Source organism: Diuraphis noxia, unplaced genomic scaffold (genome assembly GCF_037042655.1).
Source record: "Diuraphis noxia isolate RWA-SAM2 unplaced genomic scaffold, SU_Dnox_SAM2 contig0001, whole genome shotgun sequence".
NCBI classification, from domain to species: domain Eukaryota; kingdom Metazoa; phylum Arthropoda; class Insecta; order Hemiptera; family Aphididae; genus Diuraphis; species Diuraphis noxia.
Window position 1 is genome coordinate 36818824 of NW_028301711.1, and position 20983 is coordinate 36839806.

Below are 20983 nucleotides of genomic sequence, written 5' to 3' on the forward strand. Positions count from 1 at the left end.
GCCCATAAATAATAGTAAAGTAGTGAAAAAAGTTATTATTTGTTTTTTCTTTATAGAAAAGAAAATATGTTTTTCGATTCTTTATATATTTTTTCTGCGCTGTTAATAATTATCAATGCTTCTGAATGTCTAGCTTATATCTTACGTCTCCTGAAAGATTTTTTCCCTTAAGGGAAAACTAGTAGACATTTAAATTGAAAAGTTGAGAACTGAGAATTCGAAGTATCCTTATATTAATATAAACGATTCGGGGTTGTTTATGCATTTTTAACACATTTCCAATTATTGTTATTTAGACTTTCTCGTTATAGAAAAATATGGCATTATTAAAATTCTTAATAATTTATTTTTATTATTCGTTTAATTTTTCAATTTATTTCAATGTTATTGTTATAGTTTTGTTATTGTCGTAGTTGTTATTGTAGGAAGGTAAACGTTAATAGTACTATAATACGTGTTTACTATATATAATATGAAGGTCTGTAGTAAAAAAAACAAAATAAAATCATTTTGTACTTTTATAAAATGTTTGTACCTCGACAAGCGACACAGGTAACTTGAGGATTATTTTTTATACCATTAGCATATCGAACGGTTCTTTTCGTTTCATTTAGAGTGTACAGAAAAATACAGTCGTTTTCATTGAGAGTTGAAACACGCTGTGACTCGAATGTTATTACCTATTGTTCTTCAGTAAGATGGTTTTGTTGTTTTCATCCCTTCGTCAATGTCTTTTTATCGACAATTATTTTATCATGGTTGGCTGAGATTTCGTTAATATTATATTTTCATCCGTATTAAATATTCAGGCGTGTTACTCCGAAGAGTTGACAAATCACAATTAGAAGTTTCGCGATACATTATCAGTGACTACCGTATATTAATTAAATTGCAATTGTATAATAATATATTATACACAATAATATAATACCACGGTTGTGGTATATATAGAGAAACGAGTACAATTTAATCGTCAGAACGTCTGGAAAACTTTGTATTAACTTTAATGTTTGAAAAAAGTTTATTTTTCTTTAATTCACTTGTGTTCAGTGTTTGATTTTATATGACTGGGAGTTTGGTAAATATAATCTCGAAGAAAGTTTATTGTTGTTTTTGCGTAATGTTGCCACTGCAGAAGACGGTAGGTATATTAAATATAGGTAGGTGCCTATATAAATATACTCGAACACTGAGAGCCGGATTAATATATATTTTAGTTGTTTAACTACAGATTCATGGAACTCCAACCTCAATCTACGTATAATAAAATAATATTATAGAGCATGTATAGTGCAACCATCCACACACACTAATACTTATGTATAATACAATGCAGTTAACGTTCGTTTAGACACGTTTTATAGTTTTTAAACGACCACATTACAATTTATTTTATTTCTCGGTTTAATCGCGTATTCGTGTTTAAGTATTTTAATCGAACACCGTGGTAGTCTGTCGGCGAAAACGTTCCGAAATCGTTTTTCTACCTATCTACCTATTTAATACATACCTACTGTATTAAATTTCAGTATAAAATTCATAGTACACAACACGTTTACGACGACCGCAATATTATTACTCTTTTTATTTTACATATTATTTAAGTACCCGTAACACTGCAAAACATAATTTTAATATCTCAATATTATTGTTTCGTGGTTCAGCCATGTAAAAACGCTGGGACGCATGCCGTGCAATTGAGCAATTATAAATCGGTGCCTGTATTGTAATAATAATATTAAATAGATCGGATAAAGTTTTATTTTCTTTCAGACATCGCTCGACGGCGGTGGCGTGCGGTCGTGAAAATCTTTGTACCGATGGGAAAATTCATTTTTATGGTCGGTCCGGTCGATTGTTATTACGTTATTATTTTTGCGGTATAATTAACTCGTCAGAGCACCGCACCAAACACGCCTATTCTTCCTCTAGTCCGATGCTCTTTCATAATATATTAGGTATATATTTATTGTTTATGCCTGTACACCGGTATCAGTTAATATACTCTGGATATATACTTCTATCAGACATTTCTATGATATATATATAGCACCTTTATCAAACCATGTGATATAAACCAACCTATATATATTATTATTATTATGTGTTGTAAATCAAATCAGAGCGCTGATGAAGCTTTTAAAAAGAAGTCAATTTAAAACAATTAAAAAACATTAATCATAAACTAAAAACCATCACAGATCACCGTTTAAATTAAATGAAAATTAATGAAATAAGTAATGTGTTTGTATCAAAATAAAATTATAAATTCACACTAACGCGTATTAGTATGTTATATTATAAATGAAGACATGATCGACTGTAGTTAATAAAAATTACAAGTCTAATCATAGGTGCGTATCTGTGGGTTGCGAGTTCGTGCACCTGCACGTTTTTGAATTGAAGGCCGTATTATAGTGTTATATATTCTGCTACACCGTCGTGCTTAAAGATTTTTTTCACTAAGGATTTTTTACTAAGGTTGTTTTTTTTTTTTTTGTCCATTTTTTCCACACGAATTAAGATCCATGCAGGTTTTCAGCCATCGGCCAGCTGATAAGTCAATGCCTAGAGTGATATTCCCTAATTAAATTAATTTATGTTAATTATGAACAATTATAAAACATATTGAAGTACCAGATGTACCATCTCAGGGAATGGACAAAAGATGCTCGTGAAGAAATGATTGTGTATAATTATGTAAGAGACGGACGGATTTGTACATATATAATATATACCTTCTAGATAATTTAAAATATTGAAGCTATGCTAAATAAAAATATCGAATTAAGATTGTTTATAGTTCTACTTCAGTTAATATTTAACAAAATTACGAAGAGGTATGAGTGGAGTAATGCACTCATTATAATGCATTTTGTTGTGATTATTATTTATTAATAAGGCGATATTTTTATTTTTATTTATAATACATAAATATATTATTGTGATATCATTAGGGCTAATCAATAACTTGATTGTGTGTATACCTACATAGTATACACAAATAGAAAATTTCTATTTGCTATTGAATTGATGCAAAATCAGAACTTGACTCAAAAATAAAAAATTTAAAATTTAAATATCATGAATACATTTTTATTCATAATTTAATATACAATTTATTTTTATCTAAACAAGAACAGCAATACAGCATAATATGAAATTAATAGAAAAAATGTCAATAACCTTCAATTTATTTTGTAATTGGAATCATCAAAATATTGTATGTATTATGCGTTCAAAATATTACGTAGGAATATTATAATTTATGAGTGGGCAGATGATTTCTGTGGGGGAAGGGCTGAGGTGCAAATCTATAGCGAGTTACATTTTAACGATTCGACCATGATACGACATGCAGATTTTCGGTCAGTTCTTATTAACATTTTGCAAGGTCTCGGGTCCGGACCACTATAAATACATATATTTTAATGGATTACATTATCATGGCACGTGATATGCTTATAACAAAATATGCTTTAGAGCTACGTAAAATAATACATTTAAAGTGTAGAGTTAAAGTTGCAGAGCAGCAACCACCTCCCTCCCCCCACACCAGTGTCGAAGTCTGAAACTGACGAGACGGCTGGGAGCAAATAGCGGGAAAAAAATGTTTAACAAACAAAAATCGTGTAGGTTTTAAGAATTTGCTGGTGGAAGTTATTGCGTTTTAGATGCGAATATAGGTCCGGATCCGTACAGCGTATACAATATATATATATACATGTTAATAATATAATGTGTACACGTCTACGTTAAACACGAATATCGTGTAATAAAATAACGACATACGCGGGTATAATAAATATAAATAATAATGATAATAAATAATAATAATATAATGCTTACTTTAACACGGTAAACGTCTTGGTGCGGGTTTGATAGGGTTATTGTTATTATATATTATACAGCCACTATTAGCGAAGGTTTATCGGGTGCTTTAATATATGGAGCAAAAATGTTCAAACCGAGCTATTATTTTCTGATCGTGAATCTTTCTGCTTGCAGGCCATTTACTGTTAAGTGGTTGTCATAATAATAATTATAATATAACTGAAATTTATAAAACAGTTATTTTGCGCATTCACGTGATATTAAAATTAATATTTTATAATCAATTTTTGTGAACATCCGTTACCTAGTTAATATGAAAAAAAAATCTTCTGATGGTTGACTTTTATCTTCCGATGTATTTTACTAATCATTGCTCATGTACTGCGTTTTCATGGCCTTGGATATTAGGAATTTCTGGGGGAATTTAGTAGGAATTGATTTATGATATACCTATCCGGGGAGGAATGAATTCGCCACTAAAACGATCCGTGATCATAATTATTTATTATTGAAATAATGTATTTCATAATATTGTGTAAACTAACATACTTTTATAGGTAGGTACTTATAATTTATAAGAAACCAAGAACAAAAATTTGAAACTTTGAAAATGTGAGAAAATGTTTGGGTTAGATTACTTCAATTCGTATTATTCTCGTTTCATTATAAAAGAATACTGAAGCTTATTTAAAAATTAAATAAATAAGACACAATTTTAGCACCTGCACCAGAGTCACGTTTAGTCGCAATGAATACTTATATATATATATTTGTAATATTTAATTGTTATTGTAAATGTAAAGTAAGCTGTCGCACTTAAATGTATTCAAACTTTTTTTTTAGACTTAACATCCATTAAAATAAGTAATTTTTAAAGTTTTTTTTAAATTTAACAGTCTGTCTTACGCTCGTGAGAAAGTTTGGTATCTAACTAGTGTTTTTATTATACAACAATTCTTATCTTCGTAATACTTATTGTACACAAATCCAGAGAGTTAATAATGCATTACCAAAAGAATATTTCAATTTTTGAATGTTCTCAACACGTACCACATTATACCGAACACGAAATTCGTTTTAGCCCGTTTTTTTTTTTTACACTAAAGGCGCTTTTGAAGTCTAAACCTCATGAAACCGTCAAACGATTCAAGGGATTACGTCTCACGAAGTTGGTCCACCCACCCTTCGAGGCTATTAGAACTTTTTTTTTTACCTTCACTAAAATGTGGCGAGTTGTTTGCGAAAATATATTAGTCTTAGTCCATTTTCAAAATTGGTGGATTAGCCATTTGAAAATATTGAAAAACTATAGATAGGTGAGCTGTCATTACGTATAGTCCATCCAAGTTATCTATAGTAGCCTCTGAATCATACACAAAGATGACTTGCGTCTCGTTGTCTTTTCGTTTCACCGTCGCATTCGTCAGCGCCAGATAGATAAGCGAATACCACCGAGTTTTAGTTTTTTAACTGGCCCTAAAAAACTCATTTTTCAAATGAACATTTTTTCTAAATTTGCCTAGATGTACCGAGGTAAACAAATGTATTTAAATTTGTAGGTATAACGAAATAATTGTCCAAACACTGACGATTGACTGAAATTTTCTCGGTAGCTCGCCTCTCAATCCGGCCATGGTAGTCGTTGCCGGCAAGAAAATATCAACAAAAAATAAGTATAGGTATAATCACCGTGCCGACGACTGACGACTGTATATGAAACTAGGCACCGTTGAAGGGTGGTTTGGTGCCGATTGCCTCCACAGGTGTATTTGCGTTCGGTTTTATCTGATGTTGAGAATCATGTTATTAAATATTATTGATGTATTGTGTAGAAACGAAATATTTACGACGCCGAACTCGGATTTTTTTTCTTCATAAAACATAATATTTATATTATACAGGTACGCTCTGCACGGCATTAACCACGCAACAAAAACAATTATACTACAAAAAAAAAAAATAATAATAATAATAACACTATCATCATCGTAGTACACGGGTATAGTCATCAATCGTCATCCGCCGCCAAACGATCTTTATCTGTTTTCGATTTATTTTCCTCCCCCTGTTTGGTCGTTCTGACAGTGGTGGCGGCGGTGCAGTGCAGGTGTACCTACACCTACGCATTATAAATTTATTACATATTTTATTGCTCGACGAATGCGTATAAATAGACTCAGGTAAAGGGTAGTACCTGCCCGTGTGTCTCGTGGTACGATCCGAAGTCGAATTTCGTTTGCCGGCAATAATAAATGACGCCGCCGTCTACGCGTATGCGATTGACTCGCCAAAATATACGCCATGACGCATGACGTATAATGACATTAAAGGACGATATGACAAAAAAATTATTAATAATATGATAATAAAAAATAATACTTAACGGTAGTAGTTAAATAACATTATTATATATTGTATATAACAACCTGTGCGTTCAAAACGTCTGTGCAGGGATAAACGACGAAAAGACGGACACGGTGGCGCCGAAAACGACCCGCAGACAGCTGCGGACGGACGGTCGTCGTCATACACGCGATTTTTATCGTGCATATTATAATGGAGAACCGCTCGACCCGAAGACGAATCGCCCAGCATAGTAGCAGACCGTTTTATTTTATTATTATTTTTTAGACTTATAAAATCCGATCGTTTACAATACCGTTGACGGAGAATACATCTATATAGATACATGTGTGTGTGTGTGTGTACATACTGTACGACGTTCACTGTGCTTATAAATAACATATAATATACTATACATATATATATTTCTATATTATTATGTTAAACATTGTGCCATGGACTATAATAATAAAATCATTACGTGAATCGATCGAACGGGTATCAAAATGTCTCCTCTTCTCGTGTGTCCTGTATATCGAGACTTATAATAGCATATTCTTTTTCATTAAATGCGCATCTCAGTATAATTTTTGTCTTCAAAGTAAAATATTTTAAATCGAAAATGCCAATTACATTTAAAATAAAAAAATTCATTTCACTAGATACTTTCTTGGTGAATTTTAACTTTAATCTAGTTTTCAATTAAAACTAATCGGTGTTCTAAAAACTTATTTTATACTTACTAATTATATTAGTTTATTAAAAACTTGGTTATCTGTTTTCGAAAATATATGTAGTCGTTGGAATCATTCAATTTATATTTAGCACGGCAGTGTAATACATTTAAAATAGTTTATTAATAAAATATTACTTAGTGTAAACTGACCTACTTACAGAACCTAATGTACTTTTATTTTAAATTGAATAAATAAACAAATTTTACCTGTTTATTATATTAGGTGCCAATTTAAATGTCCATATTGTCTATATTCTTGTGTATGTCAATTAACACAAATTTCCGCCTTTTTATTACATCTGTAATGAAAATCATTATTCAACTAAATAACTGGTAATGTCAACAATCAGCAGTTACTATCTATCAGCATTCTCAGATTTGTAGACTTACCTACGTCTATTAACACAATTTATGCACTAGTTATAATACAAACACAAACGTTGTGTCCAATGACAATAGAACAAAAAAAAAATGCAAGTAATTAATGAATTGAATTCATAAGTAGCCAAATTGTGATTATAGTAATGAAAATGATAAAAATTAAATAAACAAATACACTTATATAATTTCTCCAAAATTTGATGTTTCCTAAAATCGTAACTAGAAGTTTTCATGGACATTCATCTTGGTTAGGGTAATTAGGTTAGATAACCTATTTTTTTTGATTTTGAGTAATACATAAGAATATGAGATACCAAGTCAAACTAGATATAACAAAATAAATTACGAATCAGGTGAACATATATGATTTTTGAATGTGTGCATGGACATAATATTTATACCGAGATAACAATAAGAGTTGACTTTTAAAACTAAGTTAGATGATGATTAAAAAGAAAATGATGATTATCAGTTTTTTTTATGATTTCAATTTTATTTGAGTAACATACATATTCTTAAACGTATAATTTATTTTTATATTTTTTAACATTCATTTCCGTTTTATAGACTTTCAGGTTTGTGTCCATATAGGTACATAAAATTGACTGATATTTTTCATGTATAGATTTTTATATTAAAAAAAACCAAGTCATAAACATTTTATGATACATAATATTATGCTCAGTCTTCTAAGTTAACATGGAAATAGTATTGAATAGAATATTTTAGTGTGCATACCATACATACCAATAATTAATTAAAATGCCTATGTTATATGTTTTCATGTATATATAACAATATTTCACTGATTATTTTGACCTCATAAAAAAGTATTTAGTCGAAATACAATATTTATGTTTTTTAACATTGTTCAAATAAGTTATCACGTGTAGCTCATGTAATATATAATTTATCATTACAATTTGAAATACATATTAATTAATATGAATTATGTGTTGCACGAAATGTTTACGCTATCCTAATAAAATATTCAAAAACAAATTCAACGAAAATTTCTGAATAACAATAAAATGTCAGAATGATTTAACGTCAAGCAAATATCAAAAATGTTTTGTGATTCTTGACGATTTTTCTCACTGTCTCATATTATAAGTACAAACAGCATACAACTCTTGTTTCGTCTTCTAAAATTTAAAATCTTATGATGATTTTTCATATAATAATCAATAAATAAATAGAATTTAACGAGATTTCTGAAAATTCTCTATTATTTAGAAAATTTCTAATCCAGACAGAGAAAGAACTGATCAGAATTACTATTATTATTCGTATCTTTAAATTTTATTCGTGTAGAATTATACCTTATACGAATCTTACGTATTTTTTTTTTATAAAAGATATTCTATCATTATGACATGGCACCTACCAAAAATATATAGACCAGTTTGTAAAGTGTAGGTAGTTAATATTACATAATTTTACAAATATAATTTCAATTAAAATATAACTTTAATTAACATCCATAATTTTAACGTAATATTGAGATGGGTAAGAAAGCATTTTTTAGTAATTTTATTATTTTCATGCAAAAATCTCAATTCTTTCATGCATAAGTAAACGAAATCACGATAAATCTAGTTAACTATTGAGATTTAACGTTCTTGAGATAAGATATCCATTAATAGAGCATCATTATATGAATGAGCAAAGAGTACCAAACACTATATTATAAGATAAATGCTCAAAACGGGTCCAATATAATATATTTATTAAAGTTTAAATAACGCGCAACATATTTTACCTGATGGTTTTTACTATAATATGTAAGACTAACTTAAAAATTGAAAAGATATTACCTTGAATATTATGTAAAAAATATTCCAAAATTGCCTAAAAATGTACAATGAAACAAATTATATAGTAGTTCAGTTATTATTGTATAGTACTTATTATAGAAGAAATTACGGAAAAACCATTTAGAGCCATCTCTAATAACAATATTATTGCCGCAGAAACGCACGTCACGTTGCTTTCTCCGCGTGGAAATCCACGGGAAACGATCCGCAGGAAAACAACGGATTTTTCCCCAATATTTTTGCGCTTAACAGTATACCTAATACAATGATTATTATTTATTATATATTTAATATTTATCATATTTACGGGTGTCTAGAATCTGGAATTGACGCCTCAGTCGCCACAGACAGATATTCGTGCGTATACCTATACAATATATAACGACATGCCGCGAAAATAACAATAATAATAAAGTGCACAACGCGGCGCGGAGAATGTATATATAATATAATATATACAATAACCGTTACGGAGAGTCTTCGCCGCAACCACAGCCGTAGAGTATTATAAAAAAAAAAACCGCTCGAGAGATGCGAATCTTCAGCAGGCGCGCTCGGCTGCGGTCGTGCAAGACGAGACAATAAAAGTCGCAGCGGAATTGCCTATATGTATTAGGTGCATGCAGATAGCGAATATATAGTTATAATATACCTATAATATAACGCGGCGTATACGCATAATACTTTGCTCGCATTGTGTTTACAGCCTCCGCCGCGGCGACGTTGACAATATTATTACTATACGCGCGATACGCGTATTTATATCGTCGATGAGAGAGAGGGTGAGAGAAGGATAGGTACATCGGGGAGGAGAGAAAGAGATAGGGGGAGAGAGAGAGAGAGTGAGAGAGAGAGAGATTAGGTCGGAGCAAGACTGAGCGTCGTCGTCGTCGGAATATTATTATTATCATCGTCAGCAGCAGCAGCAGTACCATCATCGAGCGCGTTTTCGTCTGATGGGGGTCGGAAAAAAAGTGGTAGAAGTGGGCGCGGCGGCGGCAGTGGCCGGAGGAGCGGTAGGTAGGTAGCATAGCTGAAGAAACGCGGGCTTATAATTAGACACGCCGCGCCGCACCGGAAAACTCGGCTGTCGAAAGTTTCCGCTGACGACTAATTTGTTGGTGCGCGACTCTACTCGGCAGTCGGCGGCCGCGGCGGCGGTGATGTCGGCCCCTCGGGAGTCGTCGAGCGCGTACATATTATACCTACCTCCATATAATATTATATATTATTATTATTACGTTATTGTTGGGTAGTATACACGTGCGCGAGGAGTCGTATCTCGCGAATCGACGATGCACACACTGTATATTACCATTATTATTATTGCGATACGAACACTTCTCGCACTCAAAAATATATATTCGTCTCACGGCGGTGGTGGCGAGATAAAGTTATTATTATTATTATTAATATTATTATATGTTTAAAACACGCGCGTATAGTCTCGCGAATTCTAGTCGGTATAACGATCGACCAAAAACTAGTGACAATATAATAATATATTATTATACACACATCGTATTAATCGTATTATATACATATATTATGCGCGTACGTGTGCAATGATAAATCCAATTTTGAAGATATGAAAACATACACTTCAGAGCGGGTCGAGCATGTACACATACGTCGTCGATGCTTCGGCGGTATACTCCGAAGTTCCCCTGCACACGCAAACGAAAACACGTCGTCTGACAAGTTTGATTTGATAGTAAACGTCGAACATAGATTTTTGCGTTGTTATATTTACGGTGTCATGTCAAGTGACTATAGTAGTATAGTGTCGGTGGCATATTACACGATTGTGGCAGTCACACGACGCTCACGCTACAATATAATGGGCTACACTGTTATTATTAATAACGGCCAATAGCATAATAATGATTGTTATTATGATAAAATACCTAATCGTATCAATTCACTCACGACTTCACTAATGAGTATTAACATCGGCGTTTACAATGTTTGTATTTCATCTAAAAATGTCTAAACACTGCAGTATATAGTCTGCCACGAGACAGTATAGATTCTCCTCGACGGCCGCATTGGATGGTTATTAGTGTATTGACTATTACTGTTTTTCCTTTGACCGAGAGTCGAACAATAACTGTAGCCTATACTCCTTAGTATTGTCGTAATGCTCACATAAAACGGGACGGATGGAATAATATTATTATTCTCTAGGTAACTAGATATTGTTTTCACGGAAGTTGCATTGTACCTGGGTATAAAGGAGTGATGATATACCCCCTCCTCCTCGTCCTCCTCAGCCCTTTTACCGACAACCATCCGTGGGTCAATTCCATCGATGGTGCCGAGCACACATATTTTAATGCTATACTGCAATATAATAATATTACACAAGATTATAATATTGCGTATAGGTACAGTGTGAACAAATGAGATTACAGGCCGATGCGAAAACCGAGAAAATCAGTCTGTATGATATTATTATGTAATAACGTTTTAAAGTGGCATTTTATATTTACATTTATGAGAAAAAAACAGTTTTGAAATTGGTTGAATATTGAAGACGAAGAACAATTATTAATGCTTTAAAAAATATGTAACAAAACACTAAAACAGTAAACTTTTAGTTTATTCACACTTTTCAAAATTTTCAAAATAGATAGGTAGTTAACTTAAATCCGCAGTAAAGAACAGTCAATAAAATTGCGTAATAGAAATTTCAGTTTTAATACCGTTTACGTAGAACTTTAGAAACTCCATACTGTAGTAAAGACATGGAGCCTCGGCATATTATGGTGGTTATCTACTATCTAAGGATTGATTAAATATTTATTTTATTCATTTTCCTTAGGTATTTTTATTTATGAAAAGAATAAATTCACATACTTATAGGATCGTTCAAGATAATAGGATTTTTTAAAAATGACTATATAAATAGGATTATGTGCGTCAGATATTTTGTGTGACAATGCTTCAAGGATATACTATTGAGATTTAAATAGTTATTTTATAAAGCATTTGTGAGGCCAGCCATGGAGTGTGGATAGGAATTTAGGGCAATGCATAATAAAACAAATCGTTGCTAGTTAGTGTAGCAAAGATGAAAATGTTAAGGTTTGAGTGTGTATTTTGTATGTGTATATGTGTGTGGGATAACTATATAGTGTTTATAGAATAAGAAATCAATTCATTTGGGAATTTGACAAAAATTGTAGACAAATTGAGGGAGAATAGGGCGAGATGTTTAGGTTATTTTATAGGAAGAGGTGACTCGAAAGCTGTGATGGTGGTTATAGAAATTAATATAGATGATAAGAGTGGGAAGAGAGATCAAAGAAGAAATGGATAGATAGATAATTACTGAAAAAAAAATTGGATGAGTAAAAAAGAAATGAAATGTCCATGATTTTCGACTAAATAATATAAATTGAGAGAGATGGGTGAAGAATAATGATTTTACGATTTAATATTTCTGATATTTATATAGAATGAATAACAGTATTATAATATTTTATAATCAGCCATTTTATGTTTTATTTTTTACTAGAAATAATTAGGTGACAATAATAATATTATTTTAAGTACATTTCTAAAAGATATGTTTACTTAGTGCTGGAGAAAAGAAGGTGATATTTTTAAACAACAACCATAAAAGTGTTGTTTTAATTATTATTTTTTCAATGTGACAATCAATGAGACCTTGAAATACACTATTCGCATTAAAAAAAAAAAAAAAAAAAAAAAAAATTACTAATAGAATGTAAATTCATAATAAACATTACATTTGTGAATTATCTGTAGATTATAATAGTATACATTATCGACATTGATTGAATAACATTTAAACAGTAAACATATAAAATAAATATTTAAAATTTTCAAGGATCAAATAGACCTAAAAAATATATATTTCTTTTAACTTTTAGCCTGTTGTTATCTGTGAATAGCTGCATACTGTATTTTTACGACGGTAAAATAAATTTTAATCATCATAATAATTAATTGTATGTTTATGTTTAAGCTACAATAAAAATAATTTGATATTTAATGTATTAAATTATAATCACTATAAATAGGTTGCAGATAATTTCCAAATCAAAATTGACAGGTATTTTTCCAGTTTTGTTTTTATGATAAGTTTATTCAATTTTTATACTTAATTATGTTTTTAATCTATTCGTACAATTTTATAGCAAAAGGAAATACATTTTATGACTTAACTCACCTATATTGGCTATATATCGAAATGTTTAAAAGGTTTATGTTATTATGCGGAAATATACGATAAAATTGGATAATATTTCAATATAGTATTATATAGGTACCTATATCGTTTTAGATACACGGTGTATGTATAATTTAGTACATATAGTTATATTCTAAAAATATCGTATAACATAAAATAGTAATAATTTATATTTTTCTAAAATCGTTATAATCTGTGCATTTAAATAGTACAGGTATTTACAACTATCCCCATTAGGTTCGCATACAAATTAATAATTTAATTGGGCAAGAGAGAGAGAGAGAAGGGCATCTGGCGTACCCTCAATAGTACAATATATTATCACGTCTATAGTTAATTTGTGTGTGTTTCACACTATATACGCATTGTATTGATACGAATGCGTGAACAATTAATTAATCGAAGTCGGCGATAAACACTGCACGTGTGCATATATTTAGATATTATGACGTGTAGTACAGAGGTTGATACTAGCCAATGGGCATAAATCCCTATAGATATAATAATAATATAATATCCATGTGATACATTGATAAAGCGCGCGAAACGAACTCAGTAACGTTAACATCATGTACGTACATACTATTATATTGTTGTATCTACTGTATAAATAGTATAATATTAAAAATATCCACTCAGAGTAAATCTTGACCATTTTTTCTGTCAAGAATTTTGTGTTATCGAATTGCTTAATTGTAAGACCTACACATGTAGACATGTAGTATAGGTAGGTACTATTAGGATTTCCATCCATTTATAATTACCATTATTATGTTATTATTTCAAAATTGATGATTATTTTAACCAACACGTCGTTTTTAGTCAAGAGAATTTAAATACGCTCGAGAGATTTTGATTTTTTTGTATGTTATAGAATGTTGTTTTTAATTTTATTACTTATTACTGTTATGTTAAAATATGCGGTCATAAATATTAATATTATGGAAACGCGGAGACATTTTCAATGTGATAAACGAAAAACACGAGTTACGCATTATAATGTTCATTTAGACAGTCAATAAGAATTATTAATATAATTTATCGTATTTATAGCGAGGTTTAAATGGAAAACGACTAACGAGATAAAATAATAATATTCCGATAGTTATGATGTACCTAATACCTATACAGTGGAGCTAAGGAATAAGTCGACGGGCAACTAAATAATTTGTCGAATGAATAAAGTGTACGTCTATAACATATTATTATTATTATTATGTATTATAGTACCTATATACACTATACGAGGAATAAATAAAAACGACTACTCCTTTATATGGCATTGAATTATTAGTACTGACAAGACTTGACAACAACTCAACAAATTCATTCATAAATATAATCACTTGGAAATTAAAACAAATCCATTTTTTTTTTTACAAAAATAATTTTATAAAATTCCTTGTCAGTCGTCAACGAGAATAATGGTTTTATATATATTGTTACATAAAAAAAAAGACAAACGTTTTTATTGAATTGATATAAGATATAATAAATAATATTTCAGTAAAAATAAATGCATAGAAATATCTAATAAAGTCATAACAGTTGTACAATAATTATAGTATCATATCGCTTAAAAAAAAAAAACCAAATACAGAATAGTAGTCGTTTCTTTTTGTTGATTTCATATCGGCGTTCTCAAAAAAAAAAAGCTGGTAAGTGGATATCGCTCTGCTGTATAGTAGATTACAAGTGGGTTACTGCTGTAATGAATGGTATTAAATTTGAATTCAATGATATAATATCATTGTATACGAAAAACGATTCTGAGCAGAAACGGTTTGTTAGTCTAGGATATTTTATACTATATTAATTAAATTGTTATTTAAAAAAAAAAAAAAAATGGTTGGGGTGGACGCCTCCCTTTACCTTAAAGGGAACTTGATGTATAAATAAAATGTATATAAATGACTTTGTTTACGGTCATTTGTTTTAGAATTACACCAATATCTAAAATCGATTTTCTCAAAAACTGATTTTGCGTAAAAATTCCCGTTTTCCTTATTTTTTTTTTTTTGTTTTTCTCAGTGCTTTTGAAAAGAAGTGGAAATTTCAAAATTTTACCTACTGGATGAATCAAATTGATTCACTTTCCTACCGGAAAAGCTACTGAAGTTGAAAATTGAAGCATTTTTTCGACAACTAATCGTGTACACAGAGTCACAGATACACACTGCACACATCATTGTACAATCAATACAATATTCATCACTCCACTCAGAATCCAAAATATTATTCTATAAAATAACAATTATTATCAGAATATTGTGTAATAAATATAGGTACCTACATCATTTTTTTTACAACGTAGATTTAAATATGAATAACAAGACCTTGAAAAATTAAATATTCATAATTTGAATCAATAATTATTATAATATTTGAAAACGTAAAATGTACACAAATTAATTTTTATAAAAACCGGTTAATGACAGTTTTTATTATAACAGCATAAAAAATAGAGAATTACAGAACGACTAAAATTGCCGAGATCAAAAATATACACAAATACCTACATAATATTATCGACGATTAAAATATAAATGGAAAATGTATATGGAAACTGCAACACTCGTAGGTACCTAATCGCCGCTCATCGCAGAAACAAAGTGAGTGTCGGTTGTCTTTTCAATTTTCAGTTTTCCCGTTCTATCTAGATTACCTAAATACCTACTAGAGTAGGCATAATACCAACTTAAAATAATAGTATGATATATGAATATATGAATATATTTTAATTAAATATTAAATATTGCACAGAACTATAGAATAACAATAATTGTGGAAAAAAAGAAGAGTTTCTAGTCGGAAAAATGATGAAACTATTAAAATCACAAATTATACAGAACCGTACAGAACCGTACAATAATATACATTATCCAGTACGTTCCGGGCCTTTGACTTTGGCGTGAATGTACCGGATCAAAGAATAAAACATGTATACCGGAATGCGTAATTTAATAAAACTATAATAAAAGTATTAGGATGTTTTTAATTACGGACGAACAAATTAAAATGCTATGCCGTCGTCGGAAGCGTATCTAACTATATTATATATTGTACAGTGATAGTACACATAGGCCACCACCACATACGTGTGGAGGCGTCCCCGATGATTTGCTCGTTCGTAATGAACACAGTTTGGTCGGGGAGGTAACCGCGTGTGTCCGCTTTCGGGAGGTTTCTCGGCCGTTTTGGACAGGTGTACGCAGACTTGGCATGGAATAATACGAAATGTACGGCGTGACACGTTAGTAACGAGTTATTTCGGTGCAGTGGTCTCGTCGTTTTTCGAGACTCGCGCATGGTAGTCGCACTATAGTAGTTATAGGTACCCTACGTGGTACCTACCTACCTACCTATACCAATCTGCATATCGAACGAAGTCGCACGTAGCTATAATAGTGTACGCAGCGGTCACCGGCCCATAAACAAAGACTTAATTAAACAAATTAACGGCGGATCGGCCGGTAATTTATTACGTCGGCGGAGAGGAAAAGAGGAAAAAAAAACCACGCACATTGATTTACGGTTAATGAAGTGGGATCAGTTGTTATACGGAAAATGGCCGTACCCACCCATATTATAGTACATACCTTGATGCCTCTTTATAATATATAATACACAAAGACTATAATATTATACAGGTCGCGGCTGTGTCGTACAGGTTTTTCTGGTTTGGATGACGAATGTTCGGCATGGAGATGAATTAAATTTATACAAACATCGCGTCTTTAGATTAATACACCCGATCGTCCACGAATGACTTATACGAAAATATTTAAAATAAACTGTTTTATGTGAACCGATCGCGGTAGTCGTTGAACGGGACGGCCAGGCGACTACTATATAATATTATGCCATCCGCAATGCAAGTGTAGTAATTTTTATACTATCCAACCAATCGGCACTCGGGCGAGCGATGGAGGAGGGTGATCGTGTGTGTAGCGCATTTATCTATGTCTTCATCACATTATGTCGATACTTGATTCCTAGCTAAAACTATCGTGTGTATACTGTGAAACTTGTACAGAAGTCGCCTTCAGCGAGAGCGATTGATTTCGCAACTCCCTTGTGAACATAATAATATTAATAATAATAATAATAATATTGTATTATTATACACTCGAGTATTAAATTACACGTATACTCGTACATAAATGCCTGGTCAATATAGTTGTCGTTATTATAATATTGTACTGAGTAGCATCATCTATGAATCCGTATGATATACCGTGTACTCATTACCTATATGCATTAAAAGATAATAATTTATTCTCGAGGCTTGGATTTTGATTATGAGATATAATTGTAAATACTTATTTTTTTCCACGCCCAATTTTTCAATTTTAGTAAGCGTTAAATACATGGTTAGGGAGATTCTGAGCAAAATAAGCTATTTTATGTTCACATATTTCACTATAAATGAATGCATTTTAAATACACTCTACCGCCGGAGAAACTAAAAGAATGCAATGTTTCAACGCAAGCAAATTAATGTCGACGATTTAACATTTTTTTTATTTTTTTTCTCCTAGGCACGGAGAGAACTGAAGGAAATGTACTCATCAGATCTAAATATGCGCCCAGAATTTATAATTAACTGATGAAAGATGCGGAAAAATACAGTGAAATACTATTGCAAACATTTATAAAAATTGAATACATTGTTTAAAATGGGGACAAAAATATTATGCATTCGATACATAAATATTTGTATATTTGATTTAAAACAGATACATTTTGTTGATTATATCATAACAATAACATACCATTCTTGGCATCAATTTTTGACTATACGAGTGTACAGATAATAAAATATAATACTTTATGTAAAATGAATAGTAGCAATTTTACAAAAAAACAGTATATACATATAACATAATAATGATGTATTTTCATAGTGTTTTTTTGGATCTGTATTTCATGTTCCACTGTGCTGAGAATTTTTACAAGTAACAAAATATATTCTGAAAATAATTGTTATTTATTTATATGATATCAAATCGTCATAATGTTATGTTTCTCAAAAAATATATTAAAATTGTATGTCAAGCGAATAATAAATAAAAAAAAAAATATGTCATTTTTATTTCTTAAGTTTCAATGCTATTTTAACTTAATATCATTTGGATAAGAATTATAAGAACAATATTTGATACTAAAAATAGTTGTAAAATATGAGAATCAAAAAAATTCGTTGGAAAATCTCTCAATCAAAATAAATAATTACTATACGTTTTATACATTTTATTTTAGATGGATAGTACACATTTATTTATTTTCATTTACTTCCTTAATCAAGACTTAAGATATTAATTAAGTTAATATTACTAATATACAATTTAGTAATGTAAATTGTATAAGCTTAGAGAACCAAATTCTGCGCCAATAATATTTCTATCATACAGATTTACGTATATTTGTTACAGTAAATCGATGTGCTCACACATTAAAACTGACGTTGTATCAAGAATTTTAATTTTCAGATCGCTCTATAATATAAATCTATATAGATTATTAAAGTAATGAATTTAATTAATCTTAATGAATGACCATATTATATATAACAAAAGTGCATATTCTTTTATATTATTTAAAGTGTACATTAATGAATTAATAATTAATTTTTATTGCCATAAAATCAATTTCAGTGAGATCGGTGGAAGGTTTTTATTCAAATATATCATAACATATAATGTCTATTAATCGACCATAGTAGTACATTCACGTTTTTATGTTTATTTATCATGATTAAAATTTAGGTAAATAATATAAATAAGTTACATTCATAAATATTATAGCATAACATATAGGTAGTGTATTATAGAATGAATTTAGCCATATTGAAAATATAGTTTCATATTTAAAAGTTTCTTTTGATACAATTTAAAACTTTTCTTCTATACAATTATATAAATAGTACATATTAAATTTATAAAGTTTTAAAGTTAGGTACTAATTCTTTAAAAAATAATAATAATATGTTCAACGGTCCATTATAATAACATAATATATTTATTAATTTATTATATTATTACAATACAACTTCATATAAAAAGAATAAAAACAAATTCAATTTTGTATGTGCCTTTTATGTTTCAATTACATTAATATTTATGTTTAAATTAATTATGACTGTATAAAATGATTAATGATTTTTTTTGATAACCTAATCGTATACAATTTTATAAATTTATTTTACCTTGTTAGAAGATATTATTACTATAATAGGCATATTGAATTGTTTTTTCATATTTTAATGCTTAAGTTTTGTTTTGAATTCAGCTATAAGTTATAAACAGGGCTGTTAAATTATAAATAACTAAAAATGCGTTAAACACGCATGTGTAAGTAAACATAAAATATATGCACTAAATAAATTCAATATATGCAAAAATATATGCATTAAAAAAAAACACTTGATGCATTTCTTTTTTTTTACCAATAGCAACTATGAAGATTTATCTAAGACTTTAGACTATTACGTACTCATGAGGAGATTAATATTAAGAGTAATTATATATTTTGTAAATGACATATATTATTTCATACAGTAGTAAACTAGTAATATACATTATGTATACAATACTCATTTTCATTTATAACTACTTAATAATTACAATTGTAACGATTATAATCAATGAAATTTTAACCAAAATTTTAGGCTCTCAGACGGGGTTATAAGTATAACTAATATTTTAAGTTTTAGACCCACGTTAATATTGTATAAATAAGACATACGAATAAAATGAATAGGTACATAATAATATTAAACATTTATAGGTACTTGTATTATTATAGGTACGCTACTTTAATCAATTATATATAACTATTCATTAATATGTGGTATGCGCATGTTAATAAAATTATTTTCGTTTTATTATATCATTAGAGGCGTCCATTGGTTTCGATAAATCTAAGGGAAATGTAAAAAAATCAAACCCAAGCTTGTTTATTCGGTTTGGTCAGCCATGCAAGCGAGTGGAATTTTGACAGATACCGGTTTAGCCGAAACACAGTCATTGATCGTCGTATTTTGACAATAATATTCTCATTTATTCTTTTTTTTTTTCTAAACCCTACCCCAGATATAATAATCCCACAAACCGGACGTTCCACGATCTAGCTGAAAATCAATCATGCCAGTGGTTGACTTATTAATTTTTTTTATTTATATAGCTATGATGGAGTTATTAAAAATCCGATTTTTAGTATAGCTAAAACATAAGAAGGTAAACCTATACATAAAGGTGATATTTTAAAACTATTGCCAATTTTAAGGATATTCTAAAGTAACTAAAGAATAACTTCTTAAATAATACAAAAAATAGAATTTAAATACATTCATTAAATATTAAAAGGACGCTATACCCGCATACGTTGTCTCTGTTATATAAATGTATTACAATAGAAAAATCAGTTTAGCGTGGAAAAGAACCACTCAGGATGTAGTCTAAGAAAAACAGACAAATAGTTACACTATATGTACGAGTATAAGAAGGGAATTATTGATTGTGCAACATTGTTTTATTTTTTTCGGTATCATAAATACGAAAAATGTGATCTAAGTTTGAAAAAATGAAAAATGATGAAATTTGTGGGTATAAAATATTAATATTGGGTCAACCATATAATTTGTGCTTAAAT